Source organism: Mchenga conophoros, linkage group LG1 (genome assembly GCF_057382185.1).
Source record: "Mchenga conophoros isolate Kocher_MC1m ecotype Shallow Benthic linkage group LG1, M_conophoros_male_GT1.1, whole genome shotgun sequence".
NCBI classification, from domain to species: Eukaryota; Metazoa; Chordata; class Actinopteri; order Cichliformes; family Cichlidae; genus Mchenga; species Mchenga conophoros.
Genome location: NC_140526.1, coordinates 20,266,759 through 20,281,488, shown reverse-complemented (window position 1 = coordinate 20,281,488; position 14,730 = coordinate 20,266,759). Strand labels below are relative to the sequence as shown.

Below are 14,730 nucleotides of genomic sequence, written 5' to 3'. Positions count from 1 at the left end.
AGCGATAGTGAAAGACCTGGTGGGGTGGCAAAGCAAAGAAGCAGCGAACACACAGCAGGAAGCTCCCAGTCTCCCACCAATTAGCAACCAGCATGGGGAGGGGAGCTTCTCTGGTGCACTCGGAGTACAAATGTATAAGAATCATTTCATTCAAACCTCTGTGCAAGGGAGGAGAAAGCAACGGTAGATAAAATTTTCATGGCGTTAGAAACATTTTAGTATTTTTCTTTTTTGGGGGGGATAGAAAAAGTGGCAAGGTACATTGGAATTTTAGACGACAAGGTGATGCAAATAATACAACAGCCATTAAGTCCACAGAGTGAACGGGAAATATTATAATTACTGCAAAAGCAACTACTTCCTACGGCAACAAAATCATTCTTCATTTTGAAAGGCTGCACTGCATTATTTTCCTGTTATGTCCCACGTGGTTTGTTAAGAAAGCTTTGTAATTTATAAGCGCATAAATTATCCTTGGAATTAAGATATTGATGTATAATAAGAGAAGGGCTATTGGGCACAAACTAATGTTCACCCCCAGGCAACCCAGTGTGCAGAGCAATAGGGTGTCTTTAAAATCGCAAGAAAGACTGTGAGAATGAGACAGAGTGAAACTCTGCAGCTGTATCTTCCAAACAGTTATCTGATAAGTTTGATATACATTATCCATTTCTGCTCAATTTTAGACTAACAGACATGGATATTGAATGATTTGTAACAGTCTGAAATGCAACCTCACATACTTTGGTACGCCGATCTGACTTTCCCATAGTGTGGAATGCAGAAAAGCTGAAAGGACAGATAACACTTTGTGCAGTGGTCTTTCAGGGTTTAATCAATCAGAGAAGTACACGCTGATCAGATTGGGGACGATGCAAGTTAAAAAAAACAAAAAGGAATGCCCCAGATAGATATTTGCAGATGTACAACTGCGTTTCCTGCAGTTTAGCACAACAGAGAGAAAGAGAGAGGGAGAAAGCGAGAGAGCTAAAGACACGTGTCCACTGAAAGGTCAGGGACAAGGGGGAAATGTGCTGATCAAAGTCTTTGAGCCCCCGGACCTTCATTTCTACTAATTATCAAATCTTCCCCTATTTATATCTGCGGGAAGCAGACGGTCTCTAAAGAGAGGATGGAAGTGAAATCTGCAAACTACAGTGCTTTCAAAGCTTCTGTGTGCACTCACTCCATTTCATTTGTTCTACGGTACCAGGATTAGGGTAGTAGAAGCTAAGAGAACCAGTGAGCACAACTAAATGTTGTGAATAGACTGCAAGGCTGAGCAAACTGTAAAATACTTTATCAGTGCCATTCTTCAGCGGTGGAAATGTTACCTGTCATTGCATGGTGCTATACAGAGATGTGGTCCACATACAGTATGCACAAATGTGTGAAGACACACCTTCTTGCAGCTTTCAACTAAGGAAACCACAAACAGACTTGTTAAAGTGATCAATACCATTGAAATATTAAACCTTAAGAAGCCACATTATTGATTGGGACCCAATGATAAAATGGTTTATTATCACAATTGTGGGGCTTTATGTAAATGTTCATCCACCATGTGCTGTGGCTTAATATGAACCTTCCCACACACACAGACGCACACATAAACGTATACATAGGCACATGTGCACGCATACACACACCTTCCAACCCACTCAGCTCTGCTCTTTTACCCTGCCATCTAAAACCTGAGGGATTGGAGGGATTGGGGCGGACAGGGAGTTGTCATTACCACTACTTCTGCATCCATTAAGGAGAGCTGACACTGATCAGCATACTGAGCCTCTGTTGACTGAGAGAGGAGAAAAGGGATCTAGCCCCCTAGAACAACCTGGCAGCTCTGGGATCTAGTCTAAGGGACATCAGGCTGGTGTTACTTTGAAGGCAAAGCATGCAGGTGAGCACAGGACTCAGACTCTATGCGAGGATCACGCCCTGACAGACAGGTCGGGGACAGGTATGACATGTCTATAATGCTGGGTCTTTCTGTCTAATCTGGAAAACAAATACCTTAGTAATGACCCAGTCCTGCACCTGGTAAAACACAGGCTTCACCAGCACCTGGAATTAGACAAATATCTGTTCGCTAAGCATTCTTAAAGCAACACGCTCAAAAATACTTAAGGTAATTTAGAAGGTATGAATATATGATGTAAAGATGCTTTTTTTAAAGAAATAAAATGCAGAGGAGAAACAGCAAATGTGTAATATTCCGCTAAAATATTGGTAAGTATTAAGGCTAAGGTAGGACATTAAACAGTGAGCAAGACTATGAGCAGTTGAGTTAAATGACACAAAGGCCCAGAAGTAAAACACAGAGCCAGTGCCACAAGCCTGCGAGTTAGAGGCCAGTGTTCGGTTAAGTATCTAAACCTGAGCAGGGTGATAAGATCCCTTTTAGAAGGCATGTGAAGGCCAAATGACCAGGAAACCCGAGTAATGTGGGTGAAAGCTGTCTGGGGTGAGAGCAGAGACGTGGAAAGTCATGCAGCGTTATGTGTGGAAAATGGAAACTTACTATCTCTTTTACACACCTCATACTGAGAAGAACTGCAGTCCCATTCGCATAAGCTTGTATGTGCATATACCATATCATGTGTAAGCACACACGCGCACGCGCACGCACACACACACACACACACACACACACACACACACACACACACACACACACACACACACACACAAAGCAGGGATTAAAGAGTGTCCCAGTGAAACCATTCTGTGGAAATTATTTCTTTGCAGAAAAAAAGGCATGAAAGCCAATGGCGACCTGGCCTCTAATTCTAGAGTAGGATATCCTGGATAAATAATTAGAGGGTTGCTTTGAAGACCTTGCACAGCTGAACCATTCACTCCCCACTTCACATTTGCTAAAGTCATTAATGACAAAGATTTAGAAAGGAAAAGCGAAAATCTTTCTGGTACACAAATACTTTTTTTTCTCTTTTTTTTTTTTATGAGGCCTGGCCCAAATTCCTCTCCGCTTAGCTGAAGCCCTTATCCTGGGAAAGAACTGCACGCGTTTTAAACAATAAACCTCAAGGGAAAACTGAATTCTATTGCCCCATTCCCTACTGAATTATGAGGGTTGATTAAGTTAAAAGAATAATGCGCCCTGTGTTTTAAAAGGGGAAGTGGACAAGAAATGTTTCAATGCAGCAGACAATATTATCAAAGCAACAAAGACTTTTATATTTCAGAGCGTAATAAAAGAGCGTAATAACAAGCCCGCTATGAATGCAAGATTAGAACGTACCATGCTCTAATGAACAAACTGACTGATCCACCGTTAGTCCTCATGCTTAGTCACCGCATGTGTCACGTCTTCAGTGGGCTGTGTGGCTAACCTGGATCAATCAAAGCGGGGGAGAATCTGACAAGTAGAATTCCCAACAAAAGAAAATCCACTCACCAGTGTGCATTTTAAATTCCACTGCATACAGCAGCAAAATCTTTCAGCATTTCAAACCCCCCCAAAAAAACAAATAAAAGGAAGATGAACCCACTGAGCAGGGTTTCCATGCTGATGAGATGTCTAATCTTTACACTTTACAAATAAAACACTCATTAATCAGATCTAGATGTAATCATAATGTTAAAAGAAGAGCAGAGCTTTCCCTACAGTTTACAAGGACAACTTCCAAGGTAAACCTTGCATGGTGATGTGCATTTCTTCTGAGTAAAGCTGTGATGAGGAACTGTCAACAGAGGAAAAGGGAAGGGAAAAAAACAAAAGAAAAACAACTTGTTAAGTGTATAACAAGGTGGCCTGGAGGGCAATGCCGAAAGACACCTCAGCACTTGACTCTGTAGTGTGCAGGGAACATCAAACAGCATTTCTGTAGCAACGCTGAGCACTGACGGAGCCGACCACAGTGTTCAGAGGGCCCTTGTGTGAAGAGAAACACTTCAGTTTGTCAGGAAATAAACAGGCAAAATGTGACTAAAAGACAACAATTCCTTCTGCAATAGTAATAAGTGCTCATATGCACTAAATCTGAACCCAGTGTATGTTGGGAGACTTATCTGACATGAGGGAAAGCTACTGCCATTGGAATAGCAAGAAGCTGTATGTGTGTGTCACCCAAAGACGCAAGGATTGGGTGGTAAAATTAACCCTCTGTTTGAAGCTACGAAGATGAAGAAGGAGTAAAGACAAAGCTTACTGAAATAAAATTAACAAATGATCTGAACTGTGATAGAACAGTGCTTGAACCAAAACCTGGCATGCTGCTATCTACTGCACAAGTGTCCATTCACTTGGTGCTGAGGTTGCAGATGCTCAGTGGTAACAGGACATTAAAATATCCTACCCCCGTGGGGACAGGGAAGAGACAGAGGAAACAGACAAATGAGAGGGAGAGGGAGAAGCAAAAACTGGAGTGATATTTTAAGAAATGTGGAGTGTGTTAATAAGTTCCTCTTCTTCCTGTCCTCGCCTGGCCTGGTCTGAGTGTTGTGACAGCTACAGTGCTGTGGAGCTATATTTGAGAAAGACCAGCCCCTTGCCCCTCATCCCCGCATATACACTGCAGCCCTTGTTCATCTTTCCTAATGAAATGGCCACATGCCTCCTCTCATCTCAGAGTTGCTTGCACACTGTAGCACCTGGTAGATATAAATCAGGCTCACTGAGCTGTATTTGGGAAGTGAGGCATTAAGCATGACATGGGCTGTCAAAGTTCAGATCGCACCGACCGCAACATCTAGTTGAACTGTTGTAGAACAGACCAGAGACCAAGAAGCAGGCCTACCATCGGCCTCTTATCTTCTGCCTCACAGCTCTGCATGACATGGCTGCCACATCTGGGCCCCAGCTGGGCAGCTTGCTGAGCACAGTGTAGCCCAACTAAGTAATGCTAATGTCAAGAAACCCTGTAGCACCCATATTACATATATTCATGTATTCATGGTTAAGAATCCTTTTTTTTTCTTTTTTAAAGGCATCAATAGTTTTTTTAAAAAGTGACAATTTAAATGGACATTGATTGCTGTCATTTATCTTTTGGCTTTCTTATCTGTGGGCTTGTGGGTATTATTACAGGTTTTAAGTGGTTAGGATCTATTTCTGAGCAAGGAGATAAAAAAGTAGCTGAGCGCCAGCAAGCATACTGTATGTACCCTTATGTGTGCGTGTGTGTGTTTGAGTGGAATTTTTGTCACGTGATCGCAGAGGCTGAAGGTCAAAGACTGTAAGAGAACCCACACATTCCTCAGAGGACAGGCACACATCTTCAGTGCATGAAGATTTGTAGGTCTGCATCAACTGCGATGCATGCATAAGCATATTGAAGAAGCCAAAGCTCCAGTTTTCCGCCACTCCACCCGTGTACCCTAGAGATTTATACTTGAATATTAAATATTCTCCACCAAGCTTTAGATGTATGGGATAACTCCAAACACACACACACACCACATGGAGGCAGGGCGCTTAAAAAGAAATGAAAATGGTGTGCAAAGTGACAAAAGGGGCTAATGAGTGTGGGGGGGGGGGGGGGGGAAATCTGTTAGAGATTTTGTTGTGGGCTTTTATAGATGATACATCCTGCTCTTATTTTCCATAAGTCACAATGAAGTGTTGAGGTGGTGCAAAAAGATGACTACAAAAAAAAAAGGAAAAACAAATGGACAGAGCAAAGAATGAGGGGACTACATAACTACCCAGTTTAACAAGTATTTCCATTAACAATTAATTATCTTCAAAATCGAGGGGCTCAAGCTAAAGAAAGATGCCTGACGAAGAAAAAAAAAGAGGTATGTGAACAGCAGCAATAACACTGGTTTATGACACATAACATTTATTAATTCAGCATGTTGGAGGGAGTGCATGCAAAGGGGACAAAGACTGTTGAGTATATATGGGGTAGGAAAAAATGGGTCTTACAAGTGGCTTCTGATTGGTGTTGCTATTTGAAGTGAAATTTTAAGTGAAAACTTCATTTGGTTACATTGTTTACTTTGCCCTGGTGCACCCATGCACCCATGCGAATATGCATACAAATACAAATAAGAGGTACATTACATCAAAATGTAAGAGTTTGGGGAACGAGTGAAAAAGGACCAGAGTTGTCTCCCACATAAGGCTAATAAGGCTAAACATATATGTAGGAAGGAATAAAGGAATAAAAACCCCTAAGATTATTTGTTTTTTCATAGGAAAGTAAACCTCAGTCAGTGGCGGCAGATTCCACACTGCCTTGAGAATGGGACATTTAATACACATTTAATTAATGATGTCATTGTTTTGACATTGAAAGTGCATGCCAGCAAACAAGATAAACAAGGTCTAGCGTTAGGAAGAGTGCTATCAGAATACTAAGGGAAACAGAAAGCTGAGCGATCACATTCAAAGCACTTTGAATCTTAACGCTGGGTGCTTAGCTGACTCCATTCAATCCTCCATGTGATGAGAGAATATTTTACTCACAAGCACTCATGTGTAAAGGTCAAATGCATGTATGTTAGACTAAATAGCAGACAGATACGCTGCAATGTTGTGAATGGATTCTCTCAGTAGCGTTACACCAGCGTGGTGGACATAGCTGAGTGTGCTTACACATGCCAGTGACAATTAGAACAACACAAACAGACAGTTATACACAATACACATATACAAGCATATATTTGACACATACACACTATTAATATATGCAGGGAGAGAAAGAGAAAGAAGCCATAAAAGTATAAGACAAAAAGACAACAACATTACACCTAAGACATAAGGCGACAACAAAAGATCAACTCATTCATGGGTGCATGAGCCAACTTGCTTACCCACATTTGTGCTTCCCTCCTTTCACACAGACACAGAAAGAAAAACACGTTCGCATGGAGGCAAGAATTAGAGCAGGGCCAACTGGCTCACCCTGAAAGTTCAAGTTGAGTGCCACTACAAATTACAAGTTGACAGCTTTAACTGTCCCTGGTATGTGTTTCTTACAACATACATGCATGTTGGAGTTTGCTGTTCAAAGTGCCTCTAGACATCTGCTCTGGATAAGATATTTACATGACTCCGTTATCTCTTCATTAAAAAAAAAGGAACACAAAAAAGTATGTAAACAAGCTATGTTCAGATTGGTTTAGTGTAATGATGGCGAGCACCTTTGTCTCTAAAGCTTGGACGAAAAAAAACCCTATAAATTTGTTTTCTACTATTTGTAGTTTATGTTACTACTCTCATTCTGTGTGTTCTTTTCCTTTTCCAAATCGGCATAGAATATCCCTTCAAACCTACTAAAAAACAAATGTCCCAACAATGTTCCTTATGGTAGGATCATCTGCCCCATGTCTAGCAGATGCCCCCATATTTGGGGAAGGAGAGTGATAGAGGCTGTGTAAAACGAGAGGGCACCTAATTGGTTCATAACCTGTAATTGTGGAGAAGTAATTGGAGTGGACTCACAGATGCCAGGTGCACACTATGGAGGTGGGGCAGTGGTTTGCCCTTTGACTGTGAGTGTGTGCTTGCGTGTGTGTGTTTGTGTACGTGTTCATGCATGTCACGGGGTTAGCAAAGATCGGAGTTAGGAGATGGGGGATGGGGGGGGGGGGGGGGGCGGGGGGGGTTGCGACACTTCTGCAGCATAGGTCCCCAAAGAATATGCGTTAGGTGTGGCGTGTGCCTAGTAGGTCCTTAACACCACATGAAAGTCCATGAGCTGAAACTTGAAACAACACAACCACACCCATGGCAAACAGGCACACATATAAAAGTACACACAGCCAAACAATGTATACATGCATACTATATCACAGCTTCATGTCCACCGGCAATGTTTTTTAGCCCGCTGTTGACTGTAAGAAATCTGCAGCTCAACATTTTCTCATGGCTTGCATGGTGGGTCAATGGGATCAATGCGCTCATGGTCCACCTAGCCAATAATACACCTCTAGCAATCAATGTAATGGGGGCTGAGTGTTAATTGGGACAAAGTAAGAGGAGGGTGGGTGATGGAGCACATGGTCCTTTTTGCAGAAGCATCAAAAACGCTGAACAGGGTCATGCAGAAAGCTGCTTAATGTTGTCAGCATGCTTGTTTAATTGATTGCTTAAGAAGTATTTTTGTATAACAAATAGAAACGGTTAGCGTGTGTTCAAGTGCTGCACAGTAAAGAAAAGGAAGTAGTTCAGGGAACATCTGTTTGTCTTGCCTATCACCTTGTGATTATCAGTAATTAGCCAACCCCTGTAGTTGTGTAGGTGAGGTCATACATTCCCGTTATTGGGTAGAAACAGCTCCCATTCAACTTGCCACCTTGTTTCTACACTTTGCTGTTTATAGTCTCTTCTTTAACATTTACATTCTCGAAGAGCACCTCGCCAAAGAATCACTTTCTCTACTTCAAGGTTGCATTTTAAACTGCAGTTACTTTGAATAGATAAAACGGAGGCAAACCCAAAACAGGCCTAAACTTGGTATGGGAATAAAATTAGTAAAAGTTGAGTATAGTTTGCATTATCCACTTTCGTGAATGTTCAGATAAAAACAGCAAATAATCCAACATATGGATTTGAGCTCAGTTGCGAGATGACACTTGCTTCAAAGAAAAGTGCCCTTCACATCCTGCTCTAAAAAAGAACTACAGTATCCTGTTCAAGCAGAAAGCAGATCATCTTCTCTTCACTCAACAGCCGTGCTGCAAACTTACTGAAAACCGAGAGGGTGAAGATGACAATGAAAACAAATCTGCATCGTAAAGTGGGAAGCTGTTTTTGCTGTTCATAGGTAGAGCAGCTTAGAAGTGGTACATCATACACTGTTAAAAATAAGACTGGCATATTCAAACATTTAAGCATGCTTTTGGCAGCAGGTGTCTTTTGATGGAAATCATGAGAAACTTTCAATTAAACAAAAGCAGCGAGACGGGGGGGGGGGGGGGGGGGGGCATAACAGAGTCAAATGTTTACCCAGCTTGTTTAGTGTACGGTTGTTTATTTCTGATGAGAAGCTCACAACTAAAAAAAAAGTATATGTAGAGCACAGGAAAAACCTGCCCGACAGATATTCTGTCTGTCAGCTAAATGGAAGTAGGAAGTGATGGTAAGGGAAACATCCTCCACCAGTACAAACGGTTTCCCCTGTGTTGCCTGTTGTCTCGAGGTTAGTCAATGTAGCATCCCAGAAAAGGGCTGCGCCACACAAACAGCTCAGAAGTTTCACTCACTACAGGAAAGTGTCTCATGCCTACAATCAAAAATGCATTGCTTTCTTTTTACCTTCGTTGACATCAGTAAGAAACTGCTACCACTTGCACTGTAACGGTATAACTTCATGTATCAGTCGATCTTCTTCACCATGAACAACATGGTTGCCACTTATCTGAGCTATTTGCTAGAAGTGAGGACAACCAATAGAGATATATTGATTTTCCACCATTTTGGTGTAATTTGGTGAAGATTAATTAACATCTCGCCTTGCTCTGCTCAGCTTGCTGACACAATGAACAGGGACGGGTCACAGGAAGGTCTAAAGTCAGAACCCAATTGGTCCAAAAACAAGGTGGCCTCCACAAGACTCTTGCCCACCCCCAGCCTCTAAATTACCTAGGCTGACACTGGTGGGGAGGAGTCAGGAGCCCACTTTAGGTCTGTACTCAGGCCAGTGGTTGAACGGGTCAAGACCTCCCCATTAGGGAGCAGGTCAAAGCCACATAACTCTTTAGCTAAGGTGAGGGTCACTGCGATGGTCTGTCCGAGTCGGGGTCAACCAGAGGTCTCTGGCCACTGAGGTTCATGGCAATACAATAAAAGTAATCAATCTGGCCGCTAGACCCTGGTCAATAATATACTCCCAGGCTGTGGAGGGTCACCACCTGTTCCCTGGCCTCTCCTTGGACTGTCCTGGACCTCCTGAAGTGCCTAGATCTTGGATTTCACTGTCCTGAAGGAGAAGTGGAAGTCTGGTGCAGAGAATAATGAAAGTCCACATATATAGTTAAGCACTCTGGTATAAAACCATGACAAATGTATAAGCTCTCAATAGACAGCAACTGCAATCGTTCGGTTGTAATTATTTTACTGCGTGCTCACGCAGTTAAGTCAGCTGTCAGTTAATATCCATTTGGTAACAAATCTGGATCTTCTTTGTCTATAGGTGGCACTTCACGTCACACCAACAAATACCTGGTCATTTCAGGATGCCTCTAGTAGAGAGTAAAATGTGCTTTACCAGAGTCCAGCCTAAACAGAGACAGAGCTAGGCTATGAAATTGACACGGCTCACCGACATGAGCTGTATCCTTTTTTAAAAAATGCAGACATGCCTTTTTATATCGTACTCCTATTGCACTGACAAAAAAACCTCCTCATACACTGTATGGTGACTAGTCAGAATGCATTTTCCTTAATACTGCTAATCTTACTTTCTTTCAGTGTCTTGTGACAAACATTGCCAGCACTGCTCTCTCTCTGTTCTTCCCTCTTTGGCCTCTCACGCTTGCCATGAATGGAGACAGACAGCATCCTTGGCTCCTGCCAGGATGAGGCAGCAGTTAATTCTTGGCTGCCCTCCCTCTTTGCTTAAAGGCAGGTATAGAGTTTCCAACAGCTCCAGCTGGCTTGATACAATGGAGATCTCAGTGCAAAGGCAAAGTTCCAAGCAGGTGAACTAACCTCTCCTCCTTTGCCTTATAGGCCTTATCAGCCATATCAACAGTGGTGCCACTAACATCCCTACACCTCCACCAGAGCTGACTGGAACTTTCTCAAGTTCCAGTCACCCTAACCCTTAAGTCTCACACCATTGCCAGGCTGTGTGCCCTTTCTCATAAAGAAATATAAAACTACAGTCACATTTGAAACACAGCTTAACAAGAAGCTGGTTCACGGTCAAACACCACTATTCATCAAATGCGCTAGAATAAAAATGTAATAAAAGAATGTAAAAAGTTTGTGTCTAAACACATACATGTTTTTAACATGAGACGGGTATTTGGACTCATTTCTTATCTCCATCTCATTCCTTCTTTCCTTTCCCCCCTCTGCTCTTTCCTGCCAACAACATGACATCTCATTAGGCAGTATAATCAGCATCCTATTTGCATACATCTGTTTTATTTTATTGATTGCCTCTCATTCGTTAAGATTCAGGGCATATAATTAATGACCAACCCCCTGGTGCCACACCCTGGGGACAGCTAATTCCACTGCATACCAAGGGGATTTCAGCAGAGGGCACAAGTGGGCTTGTCACAACGGGCACCGGGCCAGTCCTGGTCCCCTCCCTGCCTCCGGCTGTCCTTGGTCCCAGCCAGCTCCTCTAACAAGGAGAGCCCTTCCTGGGCCGCGTTAACTAAAAGGACAATTATCTTGAGAACAATGATGCTTTTCACAGGGGCTGTGTTGTCATTAATGCAGTGGATCTGGTTACAGCAGCCAGCTTAAGCTAATTAACGAATGCTATCTGTGGACTCTCATTGCTTCTTAATTAAGTAAGATTCATTTCAAAATGGGGACAGTCACTTTTTGAAAGGAGAGCTTTGCCTTTGACTTTTGTTTGAATTAATTTACTTGGTGAGGTTTGCTTCGCATGTCTAAACAACTGCCACTTAGCTGCGCCACACTTAACAAACACATGCTCAGCAGTGATCTAATACTTACGACCGACTTCAACGTAAATATGAACACAGGCTCAGATTGAGAAAGAAATATTCTTTTAAACAACAGCTTTGCATACGGGCAGTAATGCCAGAAGCAACCTTGCTCTTCCAGTTTATCTGTGGCCACAAAGCGATTTGTTCTGAAAAGCTCCAGTCACTACCAGCCTTGTGCTTCCTTTGACAAAAACACTCTCTAGACCCTGATGTTTTAACATCCGTCTCCACCATTAAAAACATATTCTGATTAGAAATTGCTGACTGACTGACACGCTGAATACTGTGGGAACAGTTGCTTTCCAAAAAGACAGCTGAGTCTGTTTTTTCTTTTTCTTTTTCTTCTTTTTTTCCAAGTTGCCTGCTGACCTTTTACACAGGAGAGGACTGTTAGTCACCAGTCACTCAGCACTGACTGACAACATGGGGAAAACTGAATGAGAGATATAAGTGTGTGTGTGTTTGTGTGTGTGTGGGGGGGGGCATGCACATGTTGGGAGAGAGAAAGAGAGAGGGAGCAAGAGAGGAAAAAACAGAAAGAGAGAGAGAGAGAGAGAGAGAGAGAGAAGGTCAGGAAGTTCAGGCTGTGTAAAATCTCGCAGAAATCTCCACATCTTGGACTGCTGCTGTCTAAAGATGGACAAACACACGTGGAGGTTATGATGACACATAACCCAATTCATAGCCTTTCCATATCCTTCAAATGACACATATTTACTGCTGTCTCAGGACTCCACGAAAATAGCACTGACTCAAATGGCAGGCAGCTAGTAAACCAATCATATGCAAACTACTGCTCTAAAATGCCGCTTCTAAGGTCATGCATTTTCTGTATCTAAAGGGTGTGTGCTGGTTCAGCAGGAGCGAATCAGATGTGTAAACATAGACACACATGAGTGCAGGGATCTGGTTTGGCAACTATATATGTCCTTACTTGCTGGGTATTGTGAAGGAGGTTACAGCTGTTGATTGTGATTAAAATGTAAACATAGGCCGAGTTCAGAGAAAGGGCGAGTATGTTAGTTTGAAGCTTGATCAACTCTCACAGTTCTCCACGCCCTCTAAAATTCTCTTATTCTTCACTTAGCCAGCATGGCTGGGCAGTGTCAGAAAGACATCAAGCACATAGTGGAAAATAAAGACAATGATCTTACTTCGGTTCGAAGTTCATGAAATGAAGAAATGGAAGCCCAAGTTTACCTGACTAGGAGAAAAAATGTCTGAAAAAATTAAGGCGCTCATCTACAATGATCTCTTAAACTATCAACTAAAAGTGAGGAATTATCTCCATGTGGTGCCCATTTCTGGGGTCCCCCTGACCCCATTCTGAGTGCTCTTTCTTCCATTTACCCTGCTTTTAGCCTCTCAATGTGAAAAATGTACTGTTTTAAGTAATCCTTGTTTGTACTGACCATAATTGATTGGGTAATCCTGGTTTAACATGCACTAAAGCCAGTGCTTAAGAAACTATTAGGAGGGCTAGCAGCTTAAAGAGGCAGGATCTATCTATGGCTGACTGCTAGATCTCTATTTTTGTGCCTAGATGTTGGATGCATTTTATGATTTCTTTCCGTGGTTACCCTGTCTACTAGTCCTATCTTCCCCACATATATCCGTCTTCTTATTCTGTTTAGTGATACAGTAGTAAATTCACATGCCAACGTATTGGCAAGACAGTGCTTGGCTTATCCTCTGAACTTGACAAGAAAATCTCCTGGCATTCTTCCATCAACCTAGTGACACAGTTCCTGTGGTGTTTAGGCCAGCTTCACCTAGAGCCACAACCCATCTCCGCAGATGCGATGCCAAAAGTCCCTGTCAACTCGACATGACACACGCCACCCTGCACAGTCTTCACTGTGACAACCCTGTCATAATCAACACAAATCTCTTAGCGTCAGCATGAGGAGTAAAGGTATTATGAAGGTGGAGAGAAGGGAGAGAGAGGAGGTAGAAGGAAAGGCGGTAACACTAAGTACAGGTCATGATACAGTCTCAGCGGCTCTGGGATCAAGCAGCAAGTGTGAATGTGGTTGTGCACCCAGGACAGTCAGACAAGGGGAAGGCTAATTCCTGCTCCTCCTTCTGCCCAGGCTGCTGTGGCTTGAACATGACGCATTAGGAGATGGGGAGGTCTTTCTCTCTCTCACACACACATGCATACACACATATACACACAGAGAGGAAAGAAGAGAAGGAGAATAATCCCTACCAAGACCTCTGCCCTAATGGGGCCCACTACTGTAATTACAAGGCACAGATTTCAGATCAGGCACTTAAGTAGCCAGCTAAGAGTGCCCAGAAAACAAAAAGCTCTGTAATTATCGTCTGTCTCCTCTCTCCCCAGTGTAACTTCAGTTACCTGTCATGCTGCTGTTTTGTCAGGACTTCGTTGTTTCCTGGATTCTCCCTAATCCATGGCTGGAAGCAGCCCTGGCAGTGCGCCTGTCTGTGCAAGATGCACATTTCAGCTCGCGGGGGCGAGTGACGACATGGCACACAAAGATAGCAGAAACCTGAGTCCTCGCAGCCCCACAAGCACATGAATGCATTTTTTTTTTTACAAGAGAAGGGAGGAAAAGAAAGAGGGGGAGTGTTCAGTTTGCTCTAGACAAAAGATCCATTGTGCAGTGAAACTTTATATACATATTAGAAACTTGAAACCCAGAGCCTCAGCAAGCAGGATTCTTGTAACTGTGAACAAGATAACATTACCTACCATTCTTTCCTTCTGTCCACAGAAAAAGAGAAAAGCTTTCAATTCTACTTTTTTTTCCAGGATCCTTTTCTTTATCTCGGATTTTTTAGGGTCATCTAATATCAGCGATAAGAGAGCTGCGGTCTCCCGGCTGTTTTGTGGCCCATTAAGTAACACATTCCCCAGTTGGAGCAGAGCAGGGGGCACAACTTGTCGACAGAGATTTGCACTCAACATTCTCTTAGCTTGCAGCAACCATCTGCTTACCCTTTCAGGTGTTTCAGCAGGAATGCTATGCCCATTCCTATACTTACTGCTATACTTCACCTGCTTCAGGCTGGAAGGTATTATACATGCACTTCCTCTGCTTTACAAATACTACTCATCTGTCTTCCTAACAAGATTAACACATACGTTTTTATTATACG

General features: G+C 42.7%; 1 protein-coding gene across 2 annotated transcripts in view; it reads right to left on the bottom strand.

Moving 5' to 3' along the window:
* The window catches only part of zfhx3b (zinc finger homeobox 3b), a 288,437-nt gene that overhangs the window by 98,822 nt on the left and 174,885 nt on the right, over nucleotides 1-14,730 (bottom strand). The gene's annotated exons all lie outside the window — the stretch shown is intronic.